We start from the raw sequence: 19,916 nt of genomic DNA, 5'->3' as shown, positions 1-19,916 counted from the left end.
ATCTAACGCAAACTTCTGGAACTCCAAAAATTCTACCAAAATAGGACGACCTAGATAATTTGTTTATTGATCTGCTGCAATTGGAATCAGTATTTTATCATGTTCTGGTGATTTTTATTAATTTTTTCATGAACAGAAAGTTTATGGAATTTTTGGCAAGATCAAATAACTATCATCCAAGAAGATCCTATAGGTTTAACTTGGCACAAACACTAATTAAAACATAAAAAATCTAACCAGAGGCTAGATCAAATATTTATTGAATAACAGCAAGTAAAAATATTGGGTTGTCTCCCAACAAGCGCTTTTCTTTAAAGCCTTTTAGCTAGGCATTGATAATTTTAATGATGCTCACATGAAAGACAAGAATTGAAGCACGAAGAGAGCATCATAAAACACGTGACAAACACATCTAAGTCTAACATACTTCCTATGCATAGGCATTTTATAAGCAAACAAATTATCAAGGCAAGCAAAAACTAGCATATGCAAGGAAGCGGAAAGAAACAATAGCAATCTCAACATAACGAGAGCTAATTTAGCAACATGAAAATTTCTACAACCATATTTTCCTCTCTCATAATAATTACATGTAGGATCATAAGAAAATTCAACAATATAGCTATCACAAAACATATGCTTAACACAATCCACATGTATGCAAAGTTGACACTCTTCCAAAATACTGGGATTAACATTAGCTAAAGTCATGACCTCTCCAAACCCACGTTTATCAAAAATACCATAAGATTGAACATTCTCCAAATATGTGGGATCTAAATTTGACACTCTTCCAAACCCACTTTCAATATTATTGGAAACACTATTATAAATCTCATATTCATCATGGGGCTTAAATAAATTTTCAAGATCATAAGAAGAATCACCCCAATCATGATCATTGCAACAAGTAGTAGACATAGCAAAACTAGCATCCCCAAGCTTAGGGTTTTGCATATTATTAGCACAATTGACATGAAGAGAATTTATAGTAAAATCATTGCAATCATGCTTTTTATTCAAGGAGCTATCGTGAATCTCTTCATAAATTTCTTCATCACAATTTTTAGATTCACGAATTTCAAGCAAAACCTCATAAAGATAATCTAGTGCACTCAAATCACTAGAAATTGGTTCATCATAATTGGATCTCTTAAAAAGATTAGCAACAGGATGAGGATCCATAACAATAGATTTTTAGCAAGCAAAGATGCAAGCAAATAGAAGGCACATGGTAACACAAGCAAACAATAGATCTGTCGAGAAGAAGGCAAACGAAAAAAGAAGGCGAATAAAACGGCAAAGGTGAAGTGGGGGAGAGGAAAACGAGAGGCAAATGGCAAATAATGTAATGCGAGGGGTAAGAGTTTGTGATGGGTACTTGGTATGTCTTGACTTGTGCGTAGACTCCCTGGCAACGGCGCCAGAAATGGCTCGTTGTCGGGAGTCAAATCTTGACTTGACTTGGTGTAGGCCTCCCCGGCAACGGCGCCAGAAATCCTTTTTGCTACCTCTTGAGCACTGCATTGGTTTTCCCTTGAAGTGGAAAGGGTGATGCAGTAAAGTAGCATAAGTATTTCCCTCAGTTTTGGAGAACCAAGGTATCAATCCAGTAGGAGACCACGCTCGAGTCACGCGCACGTACAAAAACAAATAAGAACCTCGCAACCAACGCTATAAAGGGGTTGTCAATCCCTTCACGGTCACTTACGAGAGTGAGATCTAATAGAGATGATAAGATAATATTTTTGGTATTTTTATGGTAAAGAATAAAAATAAAGAAAGCAAAATAAATGGCAAAAGAAATAGCTTGTTGATGGGAGATTAATATGATGGAAAATAGACCCGGGGGCCATAGGTTTCACTAGTGGCTTCTCTCAAGATAGCATAAGTATTACGGTGGGTAAACGAATTACTGTCGAGCAATTGATAGAATTGAGCATAGTTATGAGAATATCTAGGTATGATCATGTATATAGGCATCACGTCCGTGACAAGTAGACCGACTCCTGCCTGCATCTACTACTATTACTCCACACATCGACCGCTATCCAGCATGCATCTAGAGTACTAAGTTCATAAGAACAGAGTAACGCTTTAAGCAAGATGACATGATGTAGAGGGATAAACTCATGCAATATGATATAAACCCCGTCTTTTTATCCTCGATGGCAACAATACAATACGTGTCATTTCCCCTACTGTCACTGGGACCGAGCACCGCAAGATTGAACCCAAAGCTAAGTACTTCTCCCATTGCAAGAAAGATCAATCTGGTAGGCCAAACCAAACTGATAATTCGAAGAGACTTGTAAAGATAACCAATCATACGTAAAAGAATTCAGAGGAGATTCAAATATTGTTCATAGATAATCTTGATCATAAACCCACAATTCATCGGATCTCGACAAACACACCGCAAAAAGAAGAGTTACATCAAATAGATCTCCAAGAGAATCGAGGAGAACTTTGTATTGAGATCCAAAGAGAGAGAAGAAGCCATCTAGCTAATAACTATGGACCCGAAGGTCTGAGGTAAACTACTCACACATCATCGGAGAGGCTATGGTGTTGATGTAGAAGCCCTCTGTGATCAATGCCCCTTCCGGCGGAGCGCCGAAAAAGGCCCCAAGATGGGATCTCACGGGTATAGAAGGTTGCGGCCGTGGAAATAGGGTTTTGGCTTAGTATATGATGTTTCCAGGGTGTATGAGTATATATAGGCGAAGGAGGTTGGTCAGGAGAGCTACGAGGGGCCCACGAGGGTGGAGGGCGCGCCCAGGGGGGTAGGCGCGCCCTCCTGCCTCGTGGCCTCCTCGTTGATTGCTTGACGTCCACTCCAAGTCCTCTGGATCATGTTTGTTCTGAAAATCACGTTCCCGAAGGTTTCATTCCGTTTGGACTCCGTTTGATATCCTTTTCCTTCGAAACACTGAAATACGCAAAAAAACTGCAATTTGGGCAGGGCCTCCGGTTAATAGGTTAGTCCCAAAAATAATATAAAAGTGTATAAATAAGCCCATTAAACATCCAAAACAGAATATATAATAGCATGGAACAATCAAAAATTATAGATACGTTGGAGACGTATCAATGAGTTTGGCTGCAGATTTGAGGATCCCGGAAACTCATTCATCCTTCTATGATGGTGAGCCTATGCCTTGGAAGATGGATGACAAGCCTACTTCATCAACAACTCCATCATCACCACCTCCGAAGAAGGAGACATAAATACATGGGTATGGGCACTCCCCTTGGCAACTTCCAAGCTTGGGGGAGGTGCCCCGGTATCGTATCACCATCACACCTTTATCTTTGTCATTTTTCTTATTCCGTCCTTTTGGTTATATCTTGATCTAGTAGAATAAAGTATTTAGTATGATCTTGCTTTGGGTTTTGTTTCGATCTCTATCTATGTAATCGAGTCCTTGAGTTATATATAATAAAGAGTAGTTTTGAGTTGAGGGCTTTATTATTTTGCTATGATCTTGAGGGAATTAAATAAAAGAAAGAATAAAAAGAAATAAAAATATCATATATGGATCTTATGGAGAGTAATGACTTCACATATAAAGAGTATGATGAATAAAAGTTGTTGATAGTTGACAAACATAGTTTTGGTCATTGTTGCAATTAATAGGAAGTAATAAAGAAAGAGAGGCTTCACATATAAATATACTATCTTGGACATCTTTTGTAATTGTGAGCACTCATTAAAATATGACATGCTAAAAAGTTGATGTTGGACAAGGAAGGCAACATAATGGGTTATGTTTTCTTATATCCGAATAGAAGTTATATTATCATGGATCATCCAACATGTTGAGCTTGCCTTTCCCTCTCATGCTAGCCAAATTCTTTGCACCAAGTAGAGATACTACTTGTGCTTCCAAACATCCCTTAAACTAGTTTTGCCATGAGAGTCCACCGTACCTACCTATGGATTGAGTAAGATCCTTCAAGTAAGTTGTCATCGGTGCAAACAATAAAAATTGCTCTCTAAATATGTATGATCTATTAGTGTGAAGAAAATAAGCTTTATACGAACTTGTGATATGGAAGAAATAAAAGCGACATACTGCATAATAAAGTTCTTTATCACAAGCGGCAATATAAAGTGACGTTCTTTTGCATTAAGATTTTGTGCATCCAGCCATAAAAGCGCATGACAACCTCTGCTTCCCTCTACAAAGGGCCTATCTTTTACTTTTATCTTCTACCCTTATGCAAGAGTCATGGTGATCATCACCTTTTCTTTTTACACTTTTTCCTCTGGCAAGCCCTATGTGTTGGAGAGATCCGGATATATATATCCACTCGGATGTAGGTTATCATAAAGTATTATTGTTGACATTGCTCTTGAGGTAAAAGGTTGGGAGGCGAAACTATAAGCCCCTATCTTTCTCTGTCTCCGATTGAAGCTTTGAACTCATAAAGTATCGCGCGAGTGTTAGCAACTGTGAAAGACTAAATGATAGTTTAATATGTGGACCTGCTGAACGCTCTTATATTTACTCTTTCCGATGTTATGATAAATTGCAATTGCTTCAATGACTGAGATCATAGTTTGTTAGTTTTTAGTGAAGTTTCTGATTCATACTTTATCTTGTGAATGAATTGTTACTTCAGCATAAGAAATTATATGGCATTATATGTTGTTGTTCTAAAGATGATCATGATGTCCTCATGTCCGTATTTTATTTTACCGACACCTCTATTTCTAAACTTGTGGACACATTTTTTGATTTTGGCTTTCGCTTGAGGACAAGCGAGGTCTAAGCTTGGGGGAGTTGATATGTCCATTTTGCATCATGCTTTTATATTGATATTTATTGCATTATGGGCTGTTATTACACATTATATCACAATACTTATGCCTTTTCTCTCTTATTTTACAAGGTTTACATGAAGAGTGAGAATGCCGGCAGCTGGAATTCTGGACTGTAAAAGGAGCAAATATTAGAGACCTATTCTGCACAACTCCAAAAGTCCTAAAACTTCATGAAGAATATTTTCGTAATATAAAAAAAATATTGGGCGAAGAAAGTACCAAAGGGGGGCCACCTGCCACCCACAAGGGTGGAGGGCGCACCCTACCCCCCTGGGCGCGCCCCCCGTCCTTGTGGGCCCCCTGGCAAGCCCCCGACGCCCATCTTCTGCTATATGGTGTTTTTTGACCTGGAAAAAATCGGAAGGAAGCTTTCGGGATGAAGCGCCGCCGTCTCGAGGCGGAACTTGGGCAGAACCAATCTAGGGATCCGGTGGAGCTGTTTTGCCAAGGAAACTTCCCTCCGGGAGGGGGAAATCATCGCCATCGTCATCACCAGCGACCCTCTCATCGAGAGGGGGTCAATCTCCATCAACATCTTCACCAGCGCCATCTCCTCTCAAACCCTAGTTCATCTCTTGTATCTGATCTTTGTCTCAAAACCTCAGATTGGTACCTGTGGGTTGCTAGTAGTGTTGATTACTTCTTGTAATTGATGCTAGTTGGTTTATTCGGTGGAAGATTATATTTTCAGATCCTTAATGATAATTAATACTCCTCTGATTATGAACATGAATATGCTTTGTAAGTAGTTATGTTTGTTCCTGAGGACATGGGAGAAGTCTTGTTATAAGTAATCATGTGAATTTGGTATTCGTTCGATATTTGGATGAGATGTATGTTGTCTGTCCTCTAGTGGTGTTATGTGAATGTCGACTACATGCCACTTCACCATTATTTGGGCCTATGGGAAGCCATTGGGAAGTAATAAGTAGATGATGAGTTTCTAGAGTGACAGAAGCTTAAACCCTAGTTTAGGCGTTGCTTCGTAAGGGTCTGATTTGGATCCATACGTTTCATGCTATGGTTAAGTTTACCTTAATTCTTATTTCGTAGTTGTGGATGCTTGCGAGAGGGGTTAATCATAAGTGGGAGGCTTGTCCAAGGAAGGGCAGCAGCCAAGCACTGGTCCACCCACATATCAAATTATCAAAGTAACGAACATGAATCATATGAGCATGATGAAAATAATTGACAACAATTCCCAAGTGTCCTCGGGAGCGCTTTGCTTTATATAAGAGTTCGTCAAGGCTTGTCCTTTGCTACAAAAAGGATTGGCCCACCTTGCTTCACCTTGTTTACTTTTGTTACTTGTTACCCGTTACACATTATCTTATCACACAACTATCTGTTACCGATAATTTCAGTGCTTGCAGAGAATACCTTGCTGAAAACCACTTGTTATTTCCTTCTGCTCCTCGTTGGGTTCGACACTCTTACTTATCGAAAGGGCTACGATAGATCCCCTATACTTGTGGGTCATCAGGCCACACCACGCAGCGCAGCTCACGAGTGAAGGCGAGGTAGCCCCCACTGTAGGAGACGCCACCACTTGCGAGGGCAGCACAGTTCTGGTGACCAGCTAAGGCGACATCCTAGATGGTGCGGTTCTAGCCGTCACGCTGCTTCTCAATGAGCACACACACATTGGTCAATGCATGCTAGATGATCTGGCAGTTGGGGTTGCCGTCGTGCGACGGGGACAAGCCATGGGACGGCTCCGGTGCGCGGGCACCGCGGCGACGTCCCACGTCGCCATCTGCCGAAGGAGTTGGAGGAGACGCGTCGTGTCCTGCCCGTGCGCCATGTGGCGATTGAGGCGGCAGGGGCGGGAAGGCACCAGGGCGTCTCCGGTGGTGTTGACAAGCTCGGTGATGGGCGTGAGCCAGGCCTCATAGCTAGCCTCACTGGGGCGGTGGCGCAGTAGCTCCTGCGCCATGAGCAGGGCTGCATGGGGAGCCGGTGGTTCACGGTGGGCGAGCGAAGACGTAGTGGCAGTGCGGGCAGGCAGATCTTACTGCTGCTACTGGTGCGGCTGCGCGGAAGGGTAGAGGGAAGAAGCTTGCTCCTCACCCACCGCGGGTACGGCGATGGAATGAATGCGACGCGGACGGTTGTCATGGATGATGGGCTCCGTCTGGACCCGGCAGGCCCTATGCAGGGTCAGCTCGTGTCTTTCGTCGGCCATGTCGATGTCGAGGTTGAAGGCACAAAGATAAGGCCCCTACCTGGAGCGCCAAATGTCGGGGGATTGATTTGTGCCTCGAGTAATCCTCCAAAACCCTTGTTCGAACTCTGGGGCCCTGGTTCGCGACCTAGCAACTAGACGACGAGCTTGGTTTGGCTACCGGGAGTGAGGCATGACGGAGGGACGTAGGACACGACAGGGACATAGCGCTACCCAGGTTAGGACCACGGTGCGGTGTAAAACCCTACTCCTGCTTGGTGGGGTTGCTTGTGGAGACCTTGCTCGTGAGCTACAAGGTGAAGCTCTTAGGGGTTGAGTGCGTGATCCCCTCCTATGGTGGCAGCACTGCCCTTTTTATAGCTACCTTGGTTTTCTTCCCCTGAAAATATTGGCGGGAAGGGTTGCCACACAACGGCATTTCAAAGGGGCATATGTGCCCAATCTTATCCTGACAAATGGCGGTCATCGCGTGCTAAAGAAGTTATCTTGATGCGTGGCTGGGCTCCATGATGACGCCTGCCCCTAGCGCGCCATGCTGTCCTGATCTTCTTGCACCGAAGTGGCAAGCTTTAGGGCTTGGTTTGGCAGGAAGCACACACCACGGCTCCCTTAGCACAAAAGAGGAAACTTGCCTTGGCCGCGCCTGCTGGCAATGTCTTCGCTGGCGTCACCTGGTGCGGGCGCATCACTCACGTGATGCGCACACGGCCACGCGATTGGCACCGCGTGGCTTCCCGCGCGAAGGGCCTCGCAGGGGGTTGCCTTGCGAGGGGGCATCACGAGGCTTCTTGCCGCTTGATGTTATTTTCTGTAGAGTCTTGCCTCATGGTGGGGGTCCTTGAGGGAGTCCTGGATTAAGGGGTCCTCGGGCGTGCGGGCTATGTGATGTGGGCCGGACTGATGGGCCGTGAAGATACAAGACAGAAGACTTCCTCCCGTGTCTGGATGGGACTCTCCTTCGCGTGGAAGGCAAGCTTGGCGTTCAGATATGAAGATTCCTTTGTCTGTAAACCGACTTTGTACAACCTAGGTCCCTCCGGTGTCTATATAAACTGGAGGGTTTAGTCCGTAGAGGCAATCATAATCATACAGGCCAGACAACTAGGGTTTAGCCATTACGATCTCGAGGTAGATCAACTCTTGTAAGCCCATATTCATCCAAGATAATCAAGCAGGAAGTAGGGTATTACCTCCATCGAGAGGGCCCGAACCTGGGTAAACATCGTGTCCCTGTCTCCTGTTACCTTCGATCCTCAGACGCACAGTTCGGGACCCCCTACCCGAGATCTGCCGGTTTTGACACCGACATTGGTGCTTTCATTGAGAGTTCCTCTGTGACGTCGACGGCAGGATTGATGGCGCGCCTTGTTATCAAGGACAACATCACTTCCGGAGGAGCCCTGGCCTCAGGCCAAACCCTTCGGCTGGGCAGCTTTACCATGGCCGCCCGTCCGGCCGTTAAGCCGACGATGACTTCTCAAGTCATCGAAAATCGTCTCCTATGAGTCCTGAAAACTCCAAACGGATGGATCTAGCGGATTTGTCATCCTTAAATGAACTCCTGGATCGCATCGCCGCCCTGGGGCTCGCCTCAGACTATGATCGGATTGGGCTCGAACCCGATCAAATAGAAATCAAATCTCCGTCGCTGACCCATCAGATAGCGGTCGTAGAAGAGCAAAACAATAACTCTTCCCCTATACTGAAAACAAGCTATGTTCGGATTTCTGAGCTCGGAGAGCCGGATACCCACCTGTAGGGTGACGCTCCCAGTTCTCTGAACTTAGAATCAGGCGTTGAGCCTAAAGAATCATCGGACATCCCGGATCCTGAGCTAATAAACCCGGAAGTTCTTCAAACTCCGGACTCCACATTGGGTCAGGGTTTGGAATTTAAGCCACCACCCACCACAAGTGAAAGAACATGCGGTGCCCCCATGTTTGGTTTTGGTAATTGATGACAATCTCTATGGACTAATGGTTTCCTTGAGTTATATTTGAAGGATTTGTCCATAGGCATTTCTTGAAGTTCATGTGTTGGTTTCAAGGAGTTTATGTGGTGACCAAGGTGTTATTAAGGAATTATCCAAAGATTGGTCATGTGAGAGTTGAGCTTATTGCAAGCATGTCTTGGAGAAGAAGATTGTGTGATCATTCATGTATATCTTCAAGACATCATCCAAATGAAGAGAGTTGAAAAGATTCAAGGTTGATCAAGACTAAGTCAAGAGTGAATCAAATTGATCAACTCACAAAGCGTAGAAGATGTACCGAGAGGGATCAAGCGATCCCATGGTGTGGTAAGCATTGTCAATTACGCTTTGTGTACTAACCCATGATCTTCGTGAGAGTTCTTTGTGGGGTTAGGTTGCGGTGTGCAAGTTCAAGTGAAGCATCATGAAGAGATCAAATGCTTGAAGCTTGCCGTCCATTGTGGTGACAATGGACTTGTGAAGATGTTGCGGTGTGCAAGTTCAAGTGAAGCATCATGAAGAGATCAAATGCTTGAAGCTTGCCGTCCATTGTGGTGACAATGGACTTGTGAAGATGTGCGGACGAGTGGCTCACCCATAGTGGAGTATGGGGGAGCAATCAACTAGTCTTCATCGAGCCAACACAACCAAGAAAGGTGGTCCAACTTGAGGGAGTCAACATCGTCATCATCTAGCTCAAGTGGACCATGTGCAAGGCAAAGGTTTGCCCTTGATAGGTTTTATATTTTACCGGTCTCATGATGGTAGTTGGGAGACCGGGTTATAGGATCGATTGTCGTACTATCAAGGGGGGCTCTCGATGAGTAGCTTGATTGTATCATTCGTAGAGAGCTCAAACCATTGCATCCTTGCATCATATTTCTTGGTTCTTGTTTGGTTTTTCTCTTTGTGAGTTTTGGAGCTTATGGTCATCTTGATGACAAGTTCGAGTTCATCGAAAGCGGAGTTCACTCGCATCTTCTATGATGTTTTCGATGTTGGAAGGTTATGCCAGTTCTTCTCGGTTGGAGGTTTCACTCCTCTATTTTGTATCCAACAAGCTTGAGTTTGCTCAATTCGGAGCTCATATGCAGAAGTTATGGCAGTTTTGGTTTCCCGTGGAGTTCTTGTTTTTGTGGAAGTGGCTTTAGGATGGTCCCAGCAGTAGTACCGCTTAGGGGTCACAAGCGGCAGTACCGCTCCGCAGCGGTAGTACCGCTGGTGGGTCCTCAGCAGTAGTACCGCTACGGTACCAAGCCCCTACCGCGTCGACTCGAGGGGTCATTTTTCGTGTCGGGTTTAGCGGTAGTCGCGCGGCAGTAAGTCACGGTAGTTCCGCCTATAAGCGGTAGTACCGCTCCGGTCGAGCGGTAGTACCGCTGGGGTGAGTGGTAGTACCGCTTATAAGTGGTACTACTGCCCCAAGGTTCATGTTTTGTTGATCCATTTCCCTGCTTCTTCTGCCCGAGCGGTAGCCGCTCATGGAGCGGTAGTACCGCTCGTGTGCGGGCTGAGCACATAACGGTTGGATTTTCCCCCTCCTATAAAAGGGGGTCTTCTTCCCCAATGAACCTTATCCTTTGAGCTCATGTTCTTCCCCCATTGTTGACCTTCTTCGAGCTTGCTAACTCTCAATCCCTCCATGGATTCTTGCTAGTTTTTGAGGGAAAAGAGAGAGGAGATCTAGATCCACATTTCCATCAATCACTTTCTCCTCTTTGTGAGGGGAACCCCTTGGATCTAGATCTTGGAGTTCTTGGTGTTCTCCTTCTTGTTCTTCCTCTCTTTTTCCTCCCTAGCATTAGTTGCTTCGGTGGGATTTGAGAGAGAAGGACTTGGGCACTCCGTGTGCCCTTGCCATTGCATTTGGTGCATCGGTTTGAGTTCTCCACGGTGATACGTGGAAGTTACAAGTTGAGAAGCTTATTGCTTGGTGCTTGGTGCCCTTGAGCTTGTTCCTCTTGGGTGCTTGGGCGCCCTAGACGGTTAGTGGTGTTCGGAGCTCAATCATTGTGGTGTAAAGCTCCGGGCAAGCGTCGGGGTCTCCAATTAGGTTGTGGAGATCGCCCCGAGCAATTTGACGGGTACCGGTGACCGCCCCCAAGGGTTGCCAAAGTGTACGGGTTCGGTGACCGCCCCCGAGGGTTGCCATTTGTACGGGTTCGGTGACCGCCCTCAAGGGTCCCTTAGTGGAATCACGGCATCTTGCATTGTGTGAGGGCGTGAGGAGATTACGGTGGCCCTAGTGGCTTCTTGGGGAGCATTGTGCCTCCACACAGCTCCAAACGGAGATTAGCATCCGTAAGGGTGTGAACTTCGGGATACATCGTCGTCTCCGCGTGCCTCGGTTATCTCTTACCCGAGCCCTTTACTTATGCACTTTACTTTGTGATAGCCATATTGTTTCTTGTCATATATCTTGCTATCACCTAAGTAGGTTTTCTTGCTTAGCATAAGTTGTTGGTGCACATAGGTGAGCCTAGTTGTTGTAGGTTTTGTGTCTTAAAGAGTCCATGGCTTTGCCGACTCGGGGACGCTTCGTATGTCATGTGCACAGCCTTGTACATGATGGTGCTGTACGATTGAGCCCGTGTGGGCCCCACCACGAAAACTTCGGACGAAATATCTATCATATGTTTGTTCCGGCTTATTCTGCAAGCCAATACTTTGTTTTATTTTGCATTGTGGTATTCGAGTTACTTCGAATTCATATGTTCATTCCATATCTTTGAAGTGGCTTCTCAACTTATGGAAGTGTGATGATTTACTACGGAATTCATTCGTTCATCTTCGTTCGGATGTTTATTGTGAAGACTATATGTTGCAATTCCTATCCGTTGATTCTACTTATCTTTTTGTCTATCAAGATGCTAACGGATGTCACCCTCTTCAGGATGGCTCCGCCAACGCGTCAGAATCCGGATCGCAATGAAGGGAGTCAAGCGAACCCTCCGCCACCACCTCCACCTCAGGAGGCATGGCAAGCAATCATGGCAGCCACCAACGCCAATGCTCAGATGATTCTGCAACTCTTGCAAGAACGTACTCAAGGGCAAGGCAATCAAGGCAATCAAGGTCAAGGCAACAATCAGTTTCACTTTGCCACTCTCAACCAGTTTCTCGCAAATCAGCCCAAGTCTTTCAGCTTCTGTGCCGAGGCCACGGATGCCGATGATTGGCTCGTGGACATCAACAAGCATTTTGAATGTAGCAATGTCAGGTCTGCGGACTATGTCAAGTTCGCTTCTTTCCAGCTCAAGGACCAAGCTGCTGATTGGTATCAACAATACAAAGATTCCAGTGGAGGTCGTGCGATCACTTGGACTGACTTCTGTCGGGACTTCAAAGCGCACCACATTCCACAAAGTGTTGTTGAGAGCAAGCATGAGGAGTTCTGCAATCTCAAGCAAGGCAACATGTCTGTGTATCAATACAACATTCAGTTTCAGAAACTTGCTCGCTTTGCTAAACAAGACGTTCCTGATGAGAAGAGCATGATCTATCACTTCAGAGGTGGCCTTAAAGAGGAACTGCAGTTAGCTCTTGTTCTTGTTGAGCCTACTCAGTTTGATCAATTCTACAATATGGCACTGAAGCAAGAGGCTGCTCAGCTCAAGTGTGAGGCTTCTAAGAAGAGAGTCAGAGACGCAGTTCAGTCTTCTTCTTCCTCACTTGTGACAGCTAAGCAACAGAAGTTCTCGTTGCCTCCTCCTCCTCCGTTTCGCCAGCCTTACCACCAGAAGAACAAAGGTGGCCATGGTTCTTCAAACTCTTCCAACTCTCGCTATCAGAACAAGTCTCAGAATCAAGCTCCAAAGTCCAATGCTCCTTATCACCGTCCACTCTCAGAGGTGACTTGCAAGAAATGTCAGCAGAAAGGTCACTATGCTAACAAGTGCTTCAACCAGAGGCGTCTTCCTCCTCCTCCTCCTGTCAGATCTTCCAGCAATGCAGTTGTCAAGCATAATCCAAAGTCCGCAAAGGTGAACATGATGAATGCAGCCCAAGCGGAGGAATCTAATGATGTGATAATGAGTAATCTTCCAGTTAATGATATTCCTGCAAAAGTTCTTTTTGATTCTGGTGCATCGCTTTGTTTCATGTCAAGACCGTTTTTTGCCAAGCATGAATTCACTTGTTCTCATCTGAGTAAACCCATGGATGTCGTTTCTCCGGGTAAACGTTTGAGTTCTAGTATGATGGTTCCGGATGTTTCGATCAAGATGGGCGACTATAAATTTCAGTCTTCTCCAATTGTTCTTGGTGACTCGGATATTGATCTAATTATCGGGATGGACTGGCTTTCTAAGCACAAAGCTCTACTTGATTGTGCTGCCAGGGAAATTCAATTGACACACTCGTCTGAGGATGTGATTATTTATGCCGCTCGTGATGAAACCATTCAGTTATTTTCTCTCAATGAGAAGGGCGAATTAAATGCCATCTCTCAAATTCCAGTCGTTTGCGAGTATCAAGATGTCTTTCCAGAAGAGCTTCCGGGTATGCCTCCTCATCGGCCAGTTGAGTTCGTTATCGAACTGGAGCCTGGCACTGAACCCGTTTGCAAGCGTCCATACAAGCTTGGACCCAACGAGCTGAAGGAATTGAAGAAACAGCTCGATGAACAAGAACGTCTGGGTTTGATCAGACCGAGTTCTTCTCCTTGGGGTTGTGGTGTTCTTTTTGTCAAGAAGAAGGATGGCACGAACCGACTTTGTGTCGACTACCGTCCATTGAACAAGAAAACAATCAAGAACAAGTATCCACTTCCCAACATCAATGAGCTATTTGAGCAACTCAAAGGGGCTAAAGTATTCTCGAAGCTTGACCTTCGTATGGGTTATCATCAGATTCGCATTCGTGAAGAAGATATTCCCAAGACAGCATTCAGAACAAGCTTTGGTTCTTATGAATATACTGTCGTGTCTTTCGGCCTTGTCAATGCTCCTCCGGTGTTCTCTCGGATGATGAATTTCATCTTCACCCCTATACCAATGAATTCGTTCTGGTGTATCTCGATGATATCTTGGTCTTCTCCAAGAATAAGCAGGATCATGCCAAACATTTGCGATTGGTGCTCGACAAGCTCAGAGAGTATCAATTCTATGCGAAGTTCTCTAAATGTGAGTTTTGGCTTGATGAAGTTCTTTTCCTTGGTCACATCATCTCTGCCAAAGGCATCGCTGTTAACCCCGAGAAGGTGTCCGCAGTTCTGGATTGGGAACCTCCTCAAAATGTCAAGCAGCTCCGCAGTTTTCTGGGTCTTGCAAGCTATTGCCGAAGATTCGTTGAGAATTTTTCCAAGATTGCAAAGCCTCTTTCCAACCTCCTACAGAAGCATGTGAAGTATGTCTTGTCTCCTGAGTGTGACGTTGCTTTCAACACTCTCAAAGAGAAACTAGTCACAGCTCCTGTCTTGACTCCTCCTGATGAATCCAAGCCGTATGAAGTTTTCTGTGATGCTTCTCTCCAAGGTCTCGGTGCTGTGTTAATGCAAGAGAAGAAAGTTGTGGCCTATACCTCTCGGCAGCTGAAGCCCAACGAGAAAAACTACCCCACTCAAGATCTTGAGTTGGCGGCAGTTGTCCATGCATTAATCACGTGGAGACATCTCTTGTTGGGAAGACAAGTGGACATTTTCACTGATCACAAGAGTCTCAAGTATATCTTCACTCAGCCCAACCTCAACCTCAGACAGACTCGATGGGTTGAGATGATTCAAGAGTACAATCCGAGTATTGAATATACTCCAGGCAAGGCTAATGTCATTGCAGATGCTTTAAGCAGGAAAGCTTATTGCAACAGCTTAATCCTCAAGCCTTTCCAACCGGATCTTCGTGAAGCTTTCCGCAAGCTGAATCTCCAAGTTGTTCCTCAAGGCTTTCTTGCCAACCTCATAGTATCTCCTACTTTGGAAGATCAAATTCGTGAGGCACAACTCCTTGATGCCATGGTGAAGAAGGTGAAACGTGGTGTCGACAAGGGTCTTTCCAAATACAAGTGCTATCGCATTGATGACAGAGACACTTTGTTCTTCGAGGACCGGATTGTGGTTCCTAAAGGTGATCTAAGGAAAGTCATAATGAACGAAGCGCACAATTCTCTCCTGTCCATTCATCCTGGAAGTATGAAGATGTATCATGACCTCAAGCAGTCGTATTGGTGGACTCGAATGAAGCGAGAAATTGCTCAATTCGTGTATGAATGTGATGTCTGCCGAAGAGTGAAAGCAGAACACCAACGACCAGCTGGTCTCCTCCAACCTCTTGCTATCCCAGAATGGAAGTTTGATCATATCGAAATGGACTTCGTGACTGGATTCCCCAAGTCCAAGCACGAAAATGATGCTATCTTCGTTGTCATCGACAAGCTCTCTAAAGTGGCTCATTTCCTTCCAATCAAAGAATCCATCACAGCAGCTCAGCTGGCAGAGCTCTACACCTCCAGAATTGTCTCCTTGCACGGCATTCCACAATTGATTTCTTCAGATCATGGAAGCATCTTCACCTCTAAGTTCTGGGACTCCTTCCAGAAGGCCATGGGCACAAATATTCGCTTCAGCACAGCTTTCCATCCTCAAACTAGTGGCCAAGTCGAGCGAGTCAATCAAATTCTCGAAGATATGCTCAGGGCTTGTGTCATTTCCTTTGGCATGAAATGGGAAGATTGTCTTCCTTATGCTGAATTCTCCTACAACAACAGCTTCCAAGCGAGTTCGGGCAAGGCCCCATTCGAGATTCTCTATGGCAGAAAGTGCCGTACTCCTCTCAATTGGTCAGGGACTGGTGAACGCCAACTTCTTGGCAATGACTTAATCACTGAAGCTGAAGAAATGTGTAAAGTCATCCGTGATAATCTCAAAGCCGCGCAATCGCGTCAGAAGAGTTACTATGATAGTAAGCATCGTGATTTGGCTTTCGAGATCGGAGACCATGTCTACCTCCGCGTCTCTCCAATGAAAGGCACTCGTCGCTTCGGTATCAAAGGGAAGCTTGCCCCTAGATACGTGGGTCCTTTCAAGATTATTGGCAAAAGAGGCGACCTCGCCTATCAACTTGAGCTTCCTTCCAACTTCGCGAACGTGCACGATGTGTTCCACGTGTCACAGCTCCGCAAGTGCTTCAAGACGCCTGAGCGCACTATCGACTTCGAAGAGATTGACCTCCAAGAATATTTGTCTTATCATGAGCACCCCGTTGCTATTCTTGAAGAAACTGAGCGCAAGACTCGCAACAAGTCAATCAAATTTCTGAAAGTGAAGTGGTCGCACCATTCCGACCGGGAAGCCACCTGGGAACGCGAGGACCATCTCCGTTCCGAATATCCGGAGTTCTTTCAGTCCTAGATCTCGGGACGAGATCCTCTCGTAGTGGTGGAGTGTTGTAACACCCCGCATGTAACTTGCCATATTTGTAACTCCGACTCTTGCCATTTTCGGCGATGTGATATGTTTTTCCCTCCGTTGTCGGGTTTTGTTTTTTCGTTTTGTATTTTGTCATGTCATGCATTTTCATATCATGTCATCATGTGCATTGCATTCGCATACGTGTTCGTCTCTTGCATCCGAGCATTTTCCCCGTTGTCCGTTTTCCAATCCGGCGCTCCTATCTCCTCCGGTGCACCCCTCTTGTTTTTTTCGTGTGCGTGTGTCAAACTTTCTCGGAATGGACCGAGGCTTGTCAAGTGGTCTTCTTATACCACCCGGAGACTACCGGTCAAGTTTCGTTCCATTCGGAGGTCGTTTGGTACTCCAACGGTTAACCGGGCATCCGCAAAGCCCATTTGAGTATCCAGCAAATACCCCTCTAAAACCAGCCCAAAACCCACCAAACTCTCCTCCATGCTCTAGGTCGTTCGATCACGATCGTGTGGGCGAAAACCGCACCTCATTTGGAGTCTCCTAGCTCCCTCTACCTATTTATAGGTGGGCATCCCGTAAACGAAATCGCAGTCTCCCGTAACCCTAAATTCCCCTCTCCGCGGGCGGACGCGTCCAGCGCCCGCCGGACAAACGCGCCGCCGCTCCCGGCCAGTGGCGTCGCGCCACGTCGCCCCGCCGCCGATCACGCCGCGCCAGGCCCGCCGGGCCCGGATCGGGCCCGCCGGCCCATCCCGCCGCCGCACGCCCGCGAGCGCGCCCGCGCCCGCGCGTGTCGCCGCCGCCGCTGGTCGCCCGGCCCCGCCGACCCGCCGACCCGCCGGTCTTCCTCGCCGCCGCCGCCGCCCTCGGGTGCTCCGCCGCCGGCTGTGCTCCCCTCCGCCGTCCGCCGCTCCGGGCCCCGCCGCCCGCCGGCGCCACCGCCTCCGGCCGGGCCCCTCCTCCGGCCCCAGTCCCCTTGCCGCGGTCGGCCCCGCCGGCCCCTGCCTCGCCGTCGCCATCGACCGAGCCGGTGAGCTCGAGCTCCTGTTGACCGCGATCCCGATCTGGTCAAAGGTTGACCCGAGACCCCCCTCCGTTTTTGCTGTCATGAAATTTTCTCTGCATGTGCTCCTGTTCCCGATGCTATAACTCTGTGCATGTAGCTCCGATTCGCGCGTGTAATATGTCAAATTGTTCGCCTCGTGATGCTCTTCATTTTGTTCAATTGCACCATGTTCATTAGAGGTCATCTTGATGCCCAAATCTTCGTTGGAAGAGGGCTAGTTGCTGTTATTCTCTGGTTCTTATCAGAACTTGGAGATTTGTCATTTTTGTATCATTTAATCTGTGCATCTTCTGAGCATGAGCTCTACATGTGTTTTGAAGTATGCCATGTCATCTCTCCAGTGGTGTAGTCCATGTATTTTTGTGATCTCTGTGGTGACTAGCACAAGCATGCAAAGTAGGTCCCGTAATAATTCTGATTTCAGGGACTTAGTGATTTCTCCAAGTCCTTGTCTGCTGTAATTTTGTTACCATGTAAACTTGATGCTACAGAGAGATCCATGCATATTTTGGAGATGTTCAGTAAGGATGTATTGTGGCTATAGTTGTAATTGATCCATTCCGGCAATTGTTTGCAATTTTAGAGTAACATAGCATGACACAATCTTGCTCTACTTTTGCTATAAAATATTTCTGGCAGATTCTTAACATGATATGCATTTTTGCCAAGCTTATTGTAGTTGATCCATACATGCTATGCAATTTTTCTTGCCATGAATAGCTTCATAAACATTCCATCTTGCTGTAGGTATGCTTGGTTTGTCATGCATTGCTCTATAGTGAGTGCATCAAGCTCACAAAGAGGCCTATATATTAATATTTCTACCATGCTCTGTTTTCTGCTAAGTCTGAAACCTGATAACGAAACTTGCTATGTTTATATGCTTGCCATCATATCTTCTGGTCCTTTTTGGCTAATGGTCAGTAAGGGACTTTTGTCATGTGCTTTTAGTAGAACACTACCGTGTCTTGTTTTGCTACGTTAAGTTCCTGTAGCATGTTAATTTCATGCTCTGAACATTGCTACCTGATGCTGTTTTCTGCCATGTCCAGTTTTTCACTGTCTGTGAACCTGTAATCTTTTGCACTTTTGCCATGCTTGTTTGAGCTTGATATGTTGTGAACTAGCCGTAGCTCAGTGTTCATCTTTTGTCAAGCATCTCCTGTAGATTACTTCCATGTGCTTTGTTGCTATGTTGGGGTGCTGTAGCTTTGTTGTTTGTTGCATTTTAAGTGCTATCTTGCTGTTTATCGCAGTTTAGTGTCATTCTTGTTTTGCTTGCCATTTGCAAACCGTGCATCCGATTCCGGTGATCTTTATATCGATTTCGACCGAAATCATCTCATCTTTCCAGTGGCATGCTTGGTTTGCCAAGTTACTTCCATGTTCATCATTTCCCTTCCGGAGCACGCATATGCATCGCATATCATATCTTGCATATCATACATGTTTTGCATCATGTTGCTTGCGCATTTCTCGTTGTTGATTGTGTTTCCGTTTGTTTGTTTTCTTGTCTTGGGTAGAGCCGGGAGACGAGTTCGTGAACGAGGAACCTGTCGAGTACGCTTACGAGGATCAAGCTTTCGACAACTCTGAGAATCTTGCAGGCAAGATGACCACCCCTCGAAATCAGTTCTATCTTTGCTATGCTAGTTGTTCGCTCTATTGCCATGCTCGCTACCTATCTCTTGCTATATCATGTCTCCTATTTCAGCCATGTCAGCCTCTAACCATCCTCTCCTAGCAAACCGTTGTTTGGCTAAGTTACCGCTTTTGCTCAGCCCCTCTTATATCGTTGCTAGTTGCAGGTGAAGTTGAAGTTTGTTCCTTGTCGGAACATGGATATGTTGGGATATCACAATATCTCTTATTTAATTAATGCATCTATATATTTGGTAAAGGGTGGAAGGCTCGGCCTTATGCCTGGTGTTTTGTTCCACTCTTGCCGCCCTAGTTACTGTTATACCGGGATTATGTTCCTTGAGTTTGCGTTCCTTACGCGGTCGGGTGATTTATGGGACCCCCTTGACAGTTCGCCTTGAATAAACTCCTCCAGCAAGGCCCAACTTTGGTTTTACCATTTGCCGCCTAAGCCTTTTCCCCCGGGTTTTCGCGAGCCCGAGGGTCATCTTATTTTACCCCCCCCCGGGCCAGTGCTCCTTCGAGTGTTGGTCCGAACCGAGCAGCCTGCGGGGCCACCTCGGGGAAACTCGAGGTCTGGTTTTACTCGTAGCTTGACTTATCCGGTGTGCCCTGAGAATGAGATATGTGCAGCTCCTATCGGGATTTGTTGGCACATTCGGGCGGCTTTGCTGGTCTTGTTTTACCATTGTCGAGATGTCTTGTAAAACCGGGATTCCGAGACTGATCGGGTCTTTCCGGGAGAAGGTTTATCCTTCGTTGACCCTGAGAGCTTATGATGGGCTAAGTTGGGACACCCCTGCAGGGTATTATCTTTCGAAAGCCGTGCCCGCGGTTATGAGGCAGATGGGAATTTGTTAA

This window comes from Triticum aestivum, chromosome 4D, assembly GCF_018294505.1.
Source record: "Triticum aestivum cultivar Chinese Spring chromosome 4D, IWGSC CS RefSeq v2.1, whole genome shotgun sequence".
NCBI classification, from domain to species: domain Eukaryota; kingdom Viridiplantae; phylum Streptophyta; class Magnoliopsida; order Poales; family Poaceae; genus Triticum; species Triticum aestivum.
This window is presented reverse-complemented; position numbering follows the sequence as displayed.